Source organism: Poromitra crassiceps, assembly GCF_964638095.1.
Source record: "Poromitra crassiceps genome assembly, chromosome: 20".
NCBI lineage: Eukaryota > Metazoa > Chordata > Actinopteri > Beryciformes > Melamphaidae > Poromitra > Poromitra crassiceps.
In genome coordinates this window covers 26,331,576-26,347,259 of record NC_139637.1, presented here as the reverse complement: position 1 = coordinate 26,347,259, position 15,684 = coordinate 26,331,576, and the positions used below count along the sequence as shown (strand labels likewise).

At 47.0% G+C, this 15,684-nt stretch overlaps 1 long non-coding RNA gene and 1 pseudogene across 2 annotated transcripts in view; both read right to left on the bottom strand.

Moving 5' to 3' along the window:
* LOC310795041 overlaps nucleotides 1-15,684 on the bottom strand; it is a 664,395-nt gene that overhangs the window by 168,836 nt on the left and 479,875 nt on the right. The gene's annotated exons all lie outside the window — the stretch shown is intronic.
* LOC310794475 (tectonic-like complex member MKS1 pseudogene) lies at nucleotides 1,726-3,399 on the bottom strand (annotated as a pseudogene). The gene has a single exon. The product of its transcript is annotated as a tectonic-like complex member MKS1 pseudogene (transcript).

Below are 15,684 nucleotides of genomic sequence, written 5' to 3'. Positions count from 1 at the left end.
TTGCCATCTTCGGCTGCTCGGAGTCCTTTCTGAACTACGCTACAGCTGCAACAGTCTCTGACACAGGGGACAACTGTTGCCAAAAAAACTCATTCTGAAGGAATGGAAGTCCCCCTCTTTCACCTTTGTTTCAATTGTGGTTGATGGACATGACCTCTGTTATATGGATGAAGAGACTTATATTCCTGAGGACCTACTCACTTAGACAATTTTCAGCTATTTGGGACCCGTTTCTAGCCTACCTCGATGAGGTTAGGGGCGACGGGTGACTCACCTGGCTGGTTTCTCATGGACCATTCATTCATAATATTGGTAACACTTTAGATTCTTTTCTTTGTATTTTATTTTTTAATTTGACCTTTATTTATTCAGGGGTGGCCCCTGAGAGCGAACTCTCATTTGCAAGAGCGACCTGTTGCACAGAACATATACAGAGATTTACAGACAAGATAAGAACAAATGATAAAACATTTTAGCTAAAACATGAGCACTCCTCGTGTAGGGTACTTTACAGGAGCACTCCAAACGACTCCAGAGAGGTTAGTTGCTCCAATGTTAAAGTGTCCTGGAGCTGATGCCACCTGTAAGGCGCATAAAAAGAAAATGCAATCTTTCCTTGTTCGAATCTCACACGCGGGATAGACAGTCTAAAGTGAGAGCATGAATCTGATAACTGGTGTGAGGATAAGTACAAAGGAAGCTGTCCAATCAAGGCTTTAAATAAACACAAGGCAATGTTGCTTTCTTCTAGTTGTCAGGGAGGGCCAGCGCACATTTCCATACAAAATACAATGATGTGTAAGATAACCGTCACCTGTTATGAAGCGCAGAGCGCTGTAATACACAGCATCAGGAGTTTTCAGGATGGCGGGTGAGGCGTGCATGTACACAATGTCTCCGTAATCCAGGACAGACAATATTAGGGATTGTACAATTGCTATTTTTTTTTGCCAAAAGACTGAAAAAGGGGTTACATGAGAGCATTGATGAAGAACAATCTGGATTCATGCCGGGGAGGCATATCAGTAGTGGATTTGATTGATTATAGTTATCTCATTCCCGATGAGTTTAATTCTGTCTATTGATTTCTACAAAGCTTTCGATACAGTCGAACATGCCTTTATTTTTGAAGTTATTTGTTTTTTTTGGTTTTGTCAATTTCTTCCTAAAAGCAATGCAGACCTTATGGTGTAACAGTTCAGTTAAGCTATCTCATGGAACTTCCCAAAGATTTAACATCGGCCGAGGCATTAGACAAGGTTTTCCAATCTCTCCTTTTTTATTTTTGTTGGTAACACAAGTTATGGCAATTCAAATTAAGAAGAATACATTTTTGGGCATTTCAGTATTCGGGAAATAATTAAAATTGAGTCAAATCGCTGATGACACTCATTCATTGTTCTTAAAACGTTGAGGTCCAAAAAGCAGTGACATGTCTTGAAGATTTTAGTGTGGTCTCAGGTTTAAAAGATAAATGTCTTATTTTCACTTAAGGATTGTGATATAACAAACTCGTTGGAATAGCGTGATCCTCCCACGTGCTATGTCCTACCAGTGAAGCTTCCCCTGCCAGGTGAAAAGAAGGGGCTGGCTATACTGCCCATGTCTTGGAGGAAGCATGGAGCCAGTTTCGGCTCTCCCCAGATCGGCAGAGGGTGGAGCAGCAACCAGGAGGGGGGTTAGGGGGGTTAGGGTTAGAATCTAATAGAATGAGACCCCTATACTCTATGAAGCAGATTCCGTTTGCAAGTGTGAGGTGGTGCTGATGAGGTCTCTGGGAAAACTTTCTCTGGCCTCTTGCATGCGTCTCTTGGCCCTCTGGAATGCCTCCAGGATATTGCAGACAGCTCCTTGCTGAGAAAAGCCTCCCAGTTGTTCAGAAACTCGCTGCCTCCTCATCTTCAACATACTGGCCTCAACAAATGCCCCGGCATGCTGGATACAATGCAGGGTAAAAGTGACACTTCCTGTAGTTTCAGTGTGAAAGCCAAAGCGACTCAGCCGCTGTCCCTTGAAGGTCCCTGGCACTCTGACGTAGCTGTGGTCCTCAAGCTCAGGCGAGCCTCCGATAAAGAAGCGCCTCAGCACAGCTCCTGTCCCTTTCTGGAGGGGTCTCCATGTATGGCATGTCATTACATGTTTACCAGGGGTGGTAGGAAATACCAGGTAGCCATAGCCTTCAGTTCGATAGCGCTGCCAGAAGTCCAGAGAAAGAACCTTGAAGTACAGCACTGGCCACTGGGGAAGGCACTCGTGGCTCTTTCGTTTGTTCTTGTGGAATGCCTCAAAGCTGAAGGGGTAACTGAAGAAAGCCACATGGTCCATCCCTAAAGTCTTGGTCCGGCAGGTCTGAGTCGCCCCTGAGAGTGATTGGAATGGCAAATTGGACCAATTGTTGGGCAGTTCCATGAAGAAGTGGATGTATAAGTAGTCATATTCAAACCCCTTGGCTGAGACTATCTCTCCATTCACCAAGAGATGCAGAGTACCTGCGGGAGGCATTTCAAAGCTCTGTCCAACGAGGCTCTTGAGGTCCTCTTTGTGTCTTATGTAAAGGCCTTTGTACATATGCTGCTCCGTCTCCTTTTCCTCTGGTCTCATGGCTGTGGATACGTTCTCCACAGTAAGACGCCACACTTCTCTCACCTTCCCCTCTGTTTCAATCTTGTAGGGCTCCTTGCCTTTGTTGAAGTCAGGTTTAACAGTGACGACCCCGTTGCCATCTGTTCTTATGGTTAAGAGTAGACACTCATTCTCTTTCTGGACCAGTTTTCCAGGGGGACCCAGGTTTCCCATGATGTGCATGGTCTGCATAGCATTGTTCACCATATGGCTGCTCTTCACAAACTCCGCCGTGGGCTCCCAGTTGATCATCTTCGACTTGGGGATACTGCAATCCATTGTGCGTGTATCCTGGTGCCTGTACTTCATGTTGGCCATCCGTTCAGACAGGAAGGTGGGGCTGGACATGACTGTGGTCACTAAGTCTTGGGAGTAGTTAGTGTAGTGGTCTTGGTCGGTATAGGTGAAAATCCTGTGATTTGGTTGGCTCTTGGTTCTGTTTAAGGCCTTGACTTCAGTGTGGTACTGTCTATCCAGAGGGGTCTGGCATACAGCCTCGCTCTGAAAAAGCTCCATCTCATACGGACTGAAGAGCTTCTCCTGCCACCCCACCACCAACTCTTCCTCATTATCACCTGCTTGGCCTCGTGAGGTGAAGGTGTCCAATTCAATGGCTCCTCTCTCTTGATGGGATAGAACTTGCTGCTGAATGTGCTGGGAGAGGGTTCCTCTGGAGGTCACCACCCTCTCAACACGGACCTTCATCCTCAGGTTTTTTACAGCATCCCAGGACCGATAGACAGTCTCCCCGGTATCTGTGTTCCAGCCGTCTGCCATGGGCAACTCCATGCTTGTCGTTGCGTGGTAACAGACTTATTTCTTTTGATGTTGCGTTTGCAGGTGGGAGACGCAATTAATTTGCACTGCTGGCCTCTACATTGTTTAGTGTTAGTTGTTAAACTATTCCTTTGATTTCTTGACTATTCGTTTCATAACTATTTTCTTTGAAATATGATTACTATACGGTAATGTCTTTTTATATGGAGGAATGAACTGTCACATTAAACAAGATATGTTTATCTATGTTGTTGCCACAGGTTCAAGTTTTTTGGCTGGGCTATGAGAAAGAGTCGTCCAATTTATAACATCAGCAGGGAAGGATTTATGACATCACTAATGATGTCACAATGTCGGTGACACCATCAGTGGGTATGAAATCATCGGTGATTTACAGTATGACACTGAAGATGTCACAATTGACCAGGTTCCCTCTTTCACCGGCCTTCTTCGCCGCTGCACTCGAGCCCCCCGCCTTACAAATACGTGCTCACCCAGGTATTGCAGGCCTGAAGGTCGGAGCTGGTATTGCAGGCCTGAAGGTCGGAGGTATCGAGACATGTATCAGTGTGTATGCTGACGACATATTATTATACCTAATGACTCAGAGAAATCGATCCCCCCTCTAGAACTAATCACCTCCTTCGGTAGGCTGTCCGGATATGCAATTAAGTGGACAAAGAGTGACTGTATGCCTCTCTCTGATGTCTTCACTCCCGGTTTCTTAGAAAATCTCCCATTCAAATTGACAAAGGACCGCCTCACCTGTCTTGGCCTGACCATACCTAGAGATCCTAAATTAATACGGTATTTAAGTTGAATTTTGTTGATTTTGTTCCAAGACTTAAACAACGTATAGAAAATGGGAACATTCTCCCTTTGTCCATGATTGGCCGCATAAACTCAGTTAAGATGATTTCACTCCCCATGTTCTTCCCATTTTTCTTACATCTGCCTTCTTCAAAGAGGGGGGGGGGGGGGGTCTCATCAGTCTGACCATTAAAGGCCTGGTGCAAGACCCCACGGTATGCTACTGGTGTGGAATATGGACAGACATTCATAAACCCAAACAGAATTAAAATGCTTTTTATGGTCAAATATATTTATTACATAAAAAATAAATTCAAATGACAAAGTCAGTGCATTTTATAATTTTGTTACATAATGCGTCACTACATTTTCAGCCAGAAAAAAGTGCAACCCCCGCATTATGTAATAATCTGCGCAATATGTAATACATTTATTACAAAATATGGCAAACGTTGTTACATATTGCGTTCAGGCTGTTTATTACATATTGTGCAGATTATTACATAATGCGTTGTTATTACATATTGAAAGTTAAATGTTATTACATTTTGGCATTTTATTACATAATGTGCAGTTATTACATAATGCGTCGTTACATGCCTGAAAGCACCCTATCCTATGCAACTGTGGTGGAACAGTAGATGTCCTACAGTACTATATCTTATTGTTAGGCTACTCAGGCCCATTATTGTGAAAACAGGACAAATCAGGTTTATGTGTATAGAAAACTTTATTCAAAGCAACATGTTACAACATGGCATTCGATTTTCAAATACATGTTTAGCATATTCCACATGACATTACTTTGACAGAGAGAAAGTCCAGTTCAGTCCCAACAAGTTTGAGGTAAGTCCATTGTTCCATTGATTCAGGTTTAGCAGACGTTATTCCACAAAGACGATTTCAGATGGTCAGAAGTTAGCATGTAAACACAAAACAGTGGTCATAATGTTAGTTGAGCTGGGCAGCATATTGCTACACTACATTGCTCTAACGGAAACAATGCTCTGCTGGCTGACAGACAGAGCAGACACAGGATGGAAAATAGCTTCTTACCTGCTGTTTCTAAAGGTGAAAGTTACAAGATGAACACGGTAGGTCTGTTCCAGTCCACAGCACACTGCCACCTGCGGGGTGGTCTCTGATTGGCGTTAAGAGTCACTCACTCATTCTGCCACGCATTTGCACCTGGACATTCGGGGATAACGGGCCTGGCTACCCCGGTCAAAAGCTGGGTTATGCTATCGAATTGTTTTCAAGTGAAATTATTTTTGCTTATTAAACCATTCAGTTTGAACAAGTGGAACACTGAAATCCGGTCGGAGGAAACTAAAGACGAAAAATAAATATTGTTTTTTTTTTGCCAATAGTTATAAATAGGCAAACAGAAGTGTGAGACAGGACTTTGACAAGGCAGATTCTGCAAATAATTAATCTAAAAGTGGAGGGCCTCCCTTCCCCTGAAAATGATTGGAAAGCCAGAAATATCAGCTTGCTGGAGCAGTAATCGATAGGTTAGTGGTGTCAATCAATAACTCTAGCAACTCCCACAGATCTTGTTTTGGAAGCACTCCGCAGTCCAGGCGGGCTCCAGGTGTCCAGAGCATGTGCGCGGAGAGCATCGCCATGTTCTCCATTAATTAGCCCCATCATGGGGCAGAATGTGTTGCTTTTCCCGCTCCACTCTCCGGATGCAGAGAGGCTGGACGTATTTCTCACCGCAGCCTGCCACCCGGAAAATCGAGGCTCCCCCGGTGTGTCGTAAATTCAAATTGTCAGCTCTTAAATGGCTATGGCTGCATATTGAAGCGCTGTAATATCCTTGTCATGTCTTTGAATGGCTCAGCTGGTGCACTTTTATCACCTCGGCGGCTGAGTGGGGTTTCCAGTGCCTCTGTGAATTAGATTGATGGGATAATGACCACTTTATGAGCTCTGTTCAAAAACACTGTGACTGTCTTGAGGCTACAAGCAGAGCTGCTATATGGGAAAACCAACTGCAAATTAAACTGATTTACTGATCACATGCAAAGAGATGTAATGAATATCAGTGGGCTATGCTCAATTTAATTTGTAAGTGAAATAGTTTCGTTCGAAAAAAGAAATCCACACTTTTCAAAATGATTGATCGCACAATATTATTATTCTTAAAATTCCCACCGAACTTGAATGGATAGAAGAGTCATTCCCATTCAAGTCAATCATTCTTATGTGACCCATTGGTATAGCTTCTGTATAAACCGACTTTCAACAAGTCACTAAGATGCTAATGTTGACTAGATGAACTATAATAGACAGTACAGTTTTTCCCAATATTTTACTTTATGGTTTTTCAGAACATGAAAAGCAAAAAACAATAACACTCAGACACAAAAATGGGAAAAGAAAAAGAAGAAGAAGAGAGAGAGAGAAAAACATACATTCCCAACTTTACAAAGTGGTGCCAGTCATGTAAAATGCCTATGTGCTTACAAAAGATACTGCGCATGGGATCCACTACAAGTTGTTCATAAGCAAGCAACTTGTCGTTTTTAACCTCGTCAAAATAGGCCAGGAACGGGTCGCAGATAACTAAAAACTTCCCGAATGAATTGGTCCTCTGGAACCTGAGTCTCTCCATACGCACAACCGAGACCATGTCCGTCAGCCACAGCTGAAAAGGAGGCAACAGTCATCTCCTGTGTCAGAGATTGCTGCACGGCCATTGGGAGGAGCAAAGAGGACTCCGAGCAGCCAAAGATGGTGAGTTCAGCCTCCGGTTGAAGGGTTATTTTGTAGGCCTTAGAGTACCAGTCAAATATTTTGGACCAGAATCTGGACAGTGAAGGGCAAAACCAAAAAGCATGGGACAGTGTGCCCTCCAACACCCGACACCTATCACATAGTGCCGAGACAGAAGGATATATCTTGTGTAACCTATGGTTGGAATAATGAAGACGGTGAACAACTTTAAATTGGATCAGCTGGTGTCTGCTGTTAACCGAGCAGAGCTGGACCACAGACAGACTCCTGTCCCATATGATTTCAGATAGATCAACATCAAAGTTCCCCCTGCCACGCCTCTCTGATCCTCTCAGTAGGGGCCTTAATGCAATCGTTGAACAAACACACAAGCAGGGGTGGACTGCATAATCGGGCACGTCGGGCAAATGCCCGGTGGCCTGGCCTGGAATTTTTTTTTTTTTTATTATTTTTTTTTTTTGCAGGCCAGGCCAGGCCACTCACTGAACAGCAGGCCAGGCACCACCTACTGGTTTACTAGTGGTTTTATTACTTTATTCAGCGTTAAAGTGGGTGCATCTCATTGTAAAATTGGACTTGGCCCAAATTGGGCTTCAAACGGCCCAAATCAGGCTTCAAACGGGCCAAATCTGGCTTTAAACGACCCAAATTGGGCTTCAAATGGCCCAAATTGGGCTTCAAACGGCCCAAATTTTTCGCATGCACGACGGCCCGTATCGGCCTGGCCTGCTTGGTATCTTATGCCCGGCCTGAATTATGATCCCAGTCCGCCCCTGCACACAAGCCTATAGAAATAAGATGCCTGGAGTTGGGAGGGCTTAACAAAACCTCAAAAAAAGCATGTTCATTTGGGAGAACTTCAAAATCGTGAATCTTGGATGGTACATAATGTCTAGCTTGTATATATCTGTAAAGATGCGTTTGTGGCAACTCAAATTCCCTCTTTAGAAGGTCAAAGGATGAAAATTGGCCATCAATATACAGGTCTCTGGAGACAAGTCCCTTCTCACTCCAGGCATGGCAAATTCTATCTGACCATGAGGGCAAAAAAGAGTGATTAAAACAAATTGGTGTGTGAACAGAAACATCTGGTATATTCAAAACTTGAACTTGATTCAGAATTCAGAAAATAATTTTTCACAACAAAAATCCCAGGCTCCTCTAGGCTCTAGCTTAGAAAACAACATGGCTGGCAAGGAGGACCTGGCGATAGAGCCGATCTCCATTTTTAGCCACAGGGGGGCCCCGTGAGTTAAATTGCCAGGAATCCCTTGTTGCCAAAACATCAGAGCCCTAACATTGGCAGCCCAGTAATAATGCCTAAACACCGGTAAGGCCAGCCCCCCGCAAACTTAGGTTTTTGCTGGTGAATTTTCACAATTCTATGGTTCTTATAATTCCAGACAGTACAGTTTTTGGTTGATTTATTATTTAACCTTTATTTAACCAGGAATAGCCCAATTGAGATTAATCTCTTTTTCAAGGTGGTGATAAAGCTATGGCTCATCGCTAACGTTAGCTTTCAGTTGAGATTTGATAGTTTGCTAACAGACTCATCTGCTCAGTTCACAGTGTGACAGACTTCACACAGCGCTGCCAGCGCCCTCTGCTGTCTGCTCAGTTCTCACAGTGTGGCACACAGCGTGTGTCAGGGCCGTGCAGAGACCCTTATGGCTCATTTCCACCATATAACAGCACAGTACACCTCTACTCTACCTGCCGTACTCGACCTGATATAGACTCTGCTTCCATCGCAAGTTTACTCGCTTCCGTCCACAACTGGTCGTCATAGCGACCGCATATCTGTCCTCTGCCCATAGCCCAAGTAGGCTATAATGTATAGCGTTAAAATTAAATCCATACACGGAACTTTTAAACTGGTTATGAAATACTGGTGCCTCTAAATGACCTACATGGGCAATGATGCAAGGAGAATGGATATCAATTTGTTGTTTGCGCGGGGGGGGGGGGGGGGGGGTTACGCTACGGGGAGAAGGGAAGCCACTACCCCAGCGGCCACTCACCAGGCAAGACTGCGGCTTCGCTAAACCCCTGCCTCCGGCCTAGTGGAGCCGACGTAACACACAACTACAAGGGCTTCCCGAGCAGTGGACTTTTCTCTCTCAAAACAATTGAAAACCACCGTCATGTTAAAGCTGAGCAAGGAGATCAATTTTGTTTCACCAGAGCCGAAGGCAGCAATACAAAAGACTGGAAATAACAAAAGAGAAGGTGAGTCCCACTAAACCGGTATCCAGAATTGACAGTAGATACAGTAAACACGATTCTGCCTGACCAATCAGTCGTCTGCAGTGTTTTCACATCACCATATGGTATCAGGTCCACAGCCCTAGAACCCAGAGAAAGCAGGGACCAAAACTAGCCCGACTCAACCCGGGCTGTCCAAGTTTTTGACCGGTGGAAAGAGACAAAAAAGTGAGTCGAGCTGGGTGGGGCTATACCAGCGGTGGAAATAGGGGCAGGGGCTCAAAAGTTAAAAAAGGGCACAACACCACGGCACTGTTGCTGACCTGTCAGTCAGTCGGAGCTCGGCAGCTGGGCAGTGGGCAGGATGGCGAAGACATGACCCGCCCATCTCTGCCTCTGATTGGCGCAGGAGACGGGGAAAGACGCAGGACAGGATAGCCAAGCAAATGTGGTTGGATCAACAACGTTTTACGCTAGGCCAATCAGAGGCAGAGAAGGGGGGGTCATGCCTTCGCCATCCTGGGGAAAAATACAGTGCACCTCACAGAGACGCACTGTGTATATATATATATACACACACACACACACACACACATTTTATTCTTATTTTTTCCCTAAAAAAGGGCACTTTGAGCATCAGGGGAAAACGGGCAGGTGCTCGGGCACCCCTAGCACCCCCCTCTGCAAGTGCCTGGCACCCCTAGCACCCCCCTCTGCAAGTGCCTGGCACCCCTATAGCACCCCCCTCTGCACGTGCCTGGCACCCCTAGCACCCGCCTCTGCACGTGCCTGGCACCCCTATAGCACCCCCCTCTGCACGTGCCTGGCACCCCTATAGCACCCCCCTCTGCACGTGCCTGGCACCCCTAGCACCCCCCTCTGCACGTGCCTGGCACCCCTATAGCACCCCCCTCTGCACATGCCTGGCACCCCTATAGCACCCCCCTCTGCACGTGCCTGGCACCCCTAGCACCCCCCTCTGCACGTGCCTGGCACCCCTATAGCACCCCCCTCTGCACGTGCCTGGCACCCCTAGCACCCGCCTCTGCACATGCCTGGCACCCCTATAGCACCCCCCTCTGCACGTGCCTGGCACCCCTAGCACCCGCCTCTGCACATGCCTGGCACCCCTAGCACCCCCCTCTGCACGTGCCTGGCACCCCTATAGCACCCCCCTCTGCACATGCCTGGCACCCCTATAGCACCCCCCTCTGCACATGCCTGGCACCCCTAGCACCCCCCTCTGCACATGCCTGGCACCCCTATAGCACCCTCCTCTGCACGTGCCTGGCACCCCTATAGCACCCTCCTCTGCACGTGCCTGGCACCCCTAGCACCCCCCTCTGCACATGCCTGGCACCCCTATAGCACCCCCCTCTGCACGTGCCTGGCACCCCTATAGCACCCCCCTCTGCACGTGCCTGGCACCCCTATAGCACCCCCCTCTGCACGTGCCTGGCACCCCTATAGCACCCCCCTCTGCACGTGCCTGGCACCCCTATAGCACCCCCCTCTGCACGTGCCTGGCACCCCTATAGCACCCCCCTCTGCACGTGCCTGTCACCCCTATAGCACCCCCCTCTGCACGTGCCTGGCACCCCTATAGCACCCCCCTCTGCACGTGCCTGGCACCCCTATAGCACCCCCCTCTGCACGTGCCTGGCACCCCTATAGCACCCCCCTCTGCACGTGCCTGGCACCCCTATAGCACCCCCCTCTGCACGTGCCTGGCACCCCTATAGCACCCCCCTCTGCACGTGCCTGGCACCCCTATAGCACCCCCCTCTGCACGTGCCTGGCACCCCTATAGCACCCCCCTCTGCACGTGCCTGGCACCCCTATAGCACCCCCCTCTGCACGTGCCTGGCACCCCTATAGCACCCCCCTCTGCACGTGCCTGGCACCCCTATAGCACCCCCCTCTGCACGTGCCTGGCACCCCTATAGCACCCCCCTCTGCACGTGCCTGTCACCCCTATAGCACCCCCCTCTGCACGTGCCTGGCACCCCTATAGCACCCCCCTCTGCACGTGCCTGGCACCCCTATAGCACCCCCCTCTGCACGTGCCTGGCACCCCTATAGCACCCCCCTCTGCACGTGCCTGGCACCCCTATAGCACCCCCCTCTGCACGTGCCTGGCACCCCTATAGCACCCCCCTCTGCACGTGCCTGGCACCCCTATAGCACCCCCCTCTGCACGTGCCTGGCACCCCTATAGCACCCCCCTCTGCACGTGCCTGGCACCCCTATAGCACCCCCCTCTGCACGTGCCTGGCACCCCTATAGCACCCCCCTCTGCACGTGCCTGGCACCCCTATAGCACCCCCCTCTGCACGTGCCTGGCACCCCTATAGCACCCCCCTCTGCACGTGCCTGGCACCCCTATAGCACCCCCCTCTGCACGTGCCTGGCGTGTGTTGGTCAGACGGTCTTGTATGTTACTGATTGGTGCTCCCATCACATTCCAAAGGATTCTTAATAGGCTACTTCACGTTCGTCTAGCAAAGGTATAATTATTCAATCATGAAATCTCTTTAGTGAGTGACCCATACAGACACACAGAGACACACACACACACACACACACACACACACACACACACACACACACACACACACACACACACACACACACACACACACACACACACACACACACACGGAGTGAATGCATGCTCCAACTGACATTAATACTAGTGTATAGCCTACTAAAACCTAATCAGCTTAACTCATATTTTTCTGGTGGCTGGTCTTCATTCCTCAACCCCCGTTGTTCTGTAATGAGGAATCACTGGTGGGTGAATTGGATCAGAGGAAAGCACATCGGCTGCACTCTGAACAGGTACCCTGCCTCAGTGAGCAATTCACAATTCAGTTTCACTAATCATTCATCAAATAGTGTTGCTTCAAACAGCGGTTTAATTGACCTTTTTCACATGAGCCATTTCATGTCTAAAAGGCAGGAAGTAACACCGGTGCAAGCAAAACATTAATGAGGTTCCCCAACTTCCAATCCATTTTGGTGTTAATGTTTTGCTTGCACCTGTGTTACTTCCTACCTTTTAGACACAAAATGGTGAATGTGAAAAAGGCGAATTGACAGGGAAAGTGGATGCGTTAAGAGGGACGAAGAAGCAAATACACACAGCTCGGTTTATGCAGACAGAATATCTATCAAGCACCCCATTGACACATGGTTTTTAAATGCAACCTGTAGCCTATCTGGATCACTTATCCGGATGCAGGTCACATTTAAAAAGCAGGTGTGAATGGATGCAGGTCACATTTAAAAAGCAGGTGTGAATGGATGCAGGTCACATTTAAAAAGCAGGTGTGAATGGATACAGGTCACATTTAAAAAGCAGGTGTGAATGGATACAGGTCACATTTAAAAAGCAGGTATGAATGGATGCAGGTCACATTTAAAAAGCAGGTGTGAATGGATGCAGGTCACATTTAAAAAGCAGGTGTGAATGGATGCAGGTCACATTTAAAAAGCAGGTGTGAATGGATGCAGGTCACATTTAAAAAGCAGGTGTGAATGGATACAGGTCACATTTAAAAAGCAGGTGTGAATGGATACAGGTCACATTTAAAAAGCAGGTGTGAATGGATGCAGGTCACATTTAAAAAGCAGGTGTGAATGGGGTCAAGACGACAGCACAGTGTTTAACACCTTAAGTGCCATAGCCGAAATAATTCGTCTTACATAATCCAACGCTTAAGTGCCAGAGCCGAGTTTACTCGTCTTAGATAAACATTTTTTTTTTTTTGACGGTGGTACATCAATCAACAACTTTTACATCTTCGAGATCACTATTGGAGCAAGATAATGTGTATAATCTATTTTACCGACCCACTAAGTGTTGACAGTGCTCCCCCAGACGACCGAAATCAAAGAAAAAACTGCCGCGGGACCAAGCCGTTCAAGGAAATGCCGTGGCGATTTTACAGTAATCCGTTCAAGACTTGTCTTGCCTGAGAGCGGCCGCGCACCGGCAGCAGCACACAGAGAGCGGAGAGCGATTTGCAAAATAGATCATAGGTGAAACACACTTTGAAACACCTCAGAAAGGCCAGAATCAACATCTGCCCATCGCCCACGCATTCCCCGGCCCATCTTGACTCGCACAAGGAGCGTCTGCACGCAGGCAAGCAGGCAGGCAGGCACACAGGCAGGCAGCAGCAAAAGCGCTTCTGACACGCCCGCTGTACAGCCAGGAGGAGAAGACACACGGAGGGAGGAGTTTGAATGAGAGGGGTGTTTCCTGTTGTTATGGAGGAAATTACTGTTCAAAACTATTGTTTAGAATGTCTGACGGTCTTACTGATGCCAAAAATGAATGGTTAAAGTGACTGTTTCACAAAAAGCCATTTATCTCTGAATAAATTTCCAGACGCTGAAACCATGCTGTACTCAACGGCTAATATCTACATAACTACTAACTCTGCAAACTAACTCTTTTAGACAGAGAAAGCACACATTCTATTAGTTATTTTTAGATGATTGGTGTTCATGAATTCTTAACAGAAAAAAATCCTCGGCTGTTTCTAAAATGAGCCAGAATCGTCAAAAACACCCCTGGCACAACTTACCTACAGGAATGAAAACATGGCTGGCATTCAATGTGTTAACACATTCACTGCCAGACGTTTTTTTTTACTGTAGTTAGCTTCTGCCAGAGGGTTTTTTTGAGGATTCTGGCTCATCTTTCAAGACCCGAGGATTCTTTTCTGCTAAGATTTTGTGAACACACAATATCTCAAAAGAACTAATAGAATGTGTGCTTTCTCTGTCTAAAAGAGTTAGTTTGTAGAGTTAGTAGTTATGTAAGCATTAGCAGTTGAATACAGCATGGTTTCAGCGTCAGAAAAATTATTCAGAGATAAACGGCTTTTTGTGAAATTCGATAGAACAGTCACTTTAACCATTCATTTTTGGCATCAGTAAGACTTCAGACATCTAAACAATAGTTTTGAACAGTAATTTCCTCCATAACAGCAGGAAACCCCCCTCTGCTTCCAACTCCTCCCTCCGTGTGTGTTCTCCTCCTGCCTCCCTGGCTCTCCAGCGGGCGTGTCACAACGAAGTTGCTGCTGCTGCTGTGCCTGTTTGCGCCGCCGCTGTTTGAGGAAGTCTGGGTGGACTCGCTCGTTTCGTGGAGTTTTGGTTGAGAGCTTTGATGAAGGTTTTGCGATTCTGGTCATATTTATGCTGCGTGTTTCAAAGTGTGCATCCAATCTATTCTTGGAACCCCCCACCGTTGCCACCGCTGTGCATCAGCGCGAAAGTGAAAGCGTTTTCGCCATCAATTTTACAGTATGAGAACGGCTTCCTCGCGCTTTTCCCTCCAGTTTTGGGTCGCCTCTTTGTACTGTGGAGAGACATGTCGCCACTCAGTGCGTCGGTAAAATAGATTATACACATTCAATACCTCCAATTCTGGTGTAGGAGACGTAAAAGGGGTTGATCGATGTCCCACCGTCAAAAAAAAAAAATGTTTATGTAAGCCGAGATATCTCGTCCTTGGCACTCAACGGTTGGATCATGTAAGCCGAGATATCTCGTCCTTGGCACTCAACGTGTTAAGAGTGGGTTCTTATCCTAAATTGAACTCTCCCAAGATCGGCAGATGGGGGTTGAGCAACGATCGGGACAACAGGCGGAATTGGCCAAGTACAATAGACCCTTTTCACAACAGCCATTTTGATGTGTCAAAGCAGGATAAACACAGGTGTAACTAATTACATTATTTTGTGGTTCCATAATGGAACCTCCATTCCATTTAGGTGTGCCAGTGCCAGGGCCCTACTTTATCTTATTGGCAAACTTTGATTGCTCTTGTGTCTCCCTCAACACCATTACTAAGCCCAGGTGTAGTCCCAGAAACACAAATGGCCCATTTCCACCGCTGGTATTAATGCGGCCCAGCCCGTTCAGTTCAGTCATCGGTGAGGGACTCTGAGTAGAGCCGCTGCTCCTTCGCATAGGAAGTTCAGTTCAGATCTTTATTGTCCCTCGACGGGGAAATCGGTTTGCAGTAGAAGGCAAAGTATACAAACACAACATACATGAGGACATAGGACATTGTAACATTAAAGGGATAGTTCGGTTTGTTTGAAGTGGGATCGGTACTTGCATACAGTCAGTGTACTGGGTAAAGCACTCTGGACCCATCACTATGAGGTACTTACATACAGTCAGTGTACTGGGTAAAGAACTCTGGACCCATCACTATGAGGTACTTACATACAGTCAGTGTACTGGGTAAAGCACTCTGGACCCATCACTATGAGGTACTTACATACAGTCAGTGTACTGGGTAAAGAACTCTGGACCCATCACTATGAGGTACTTACATACAGTCAGTGTACTGGGTAAAGCACTCTGGACCCATCACTATGAGGTACTTACATACAGTCAGTGTACTGGGTAAAGCTTAGCCACCTAAAAGAACGCCCACCTAAACAAATCAATATCAGTGTACATGTATGCTCTATTTTGACCATGTTCAGCGCTTTACTT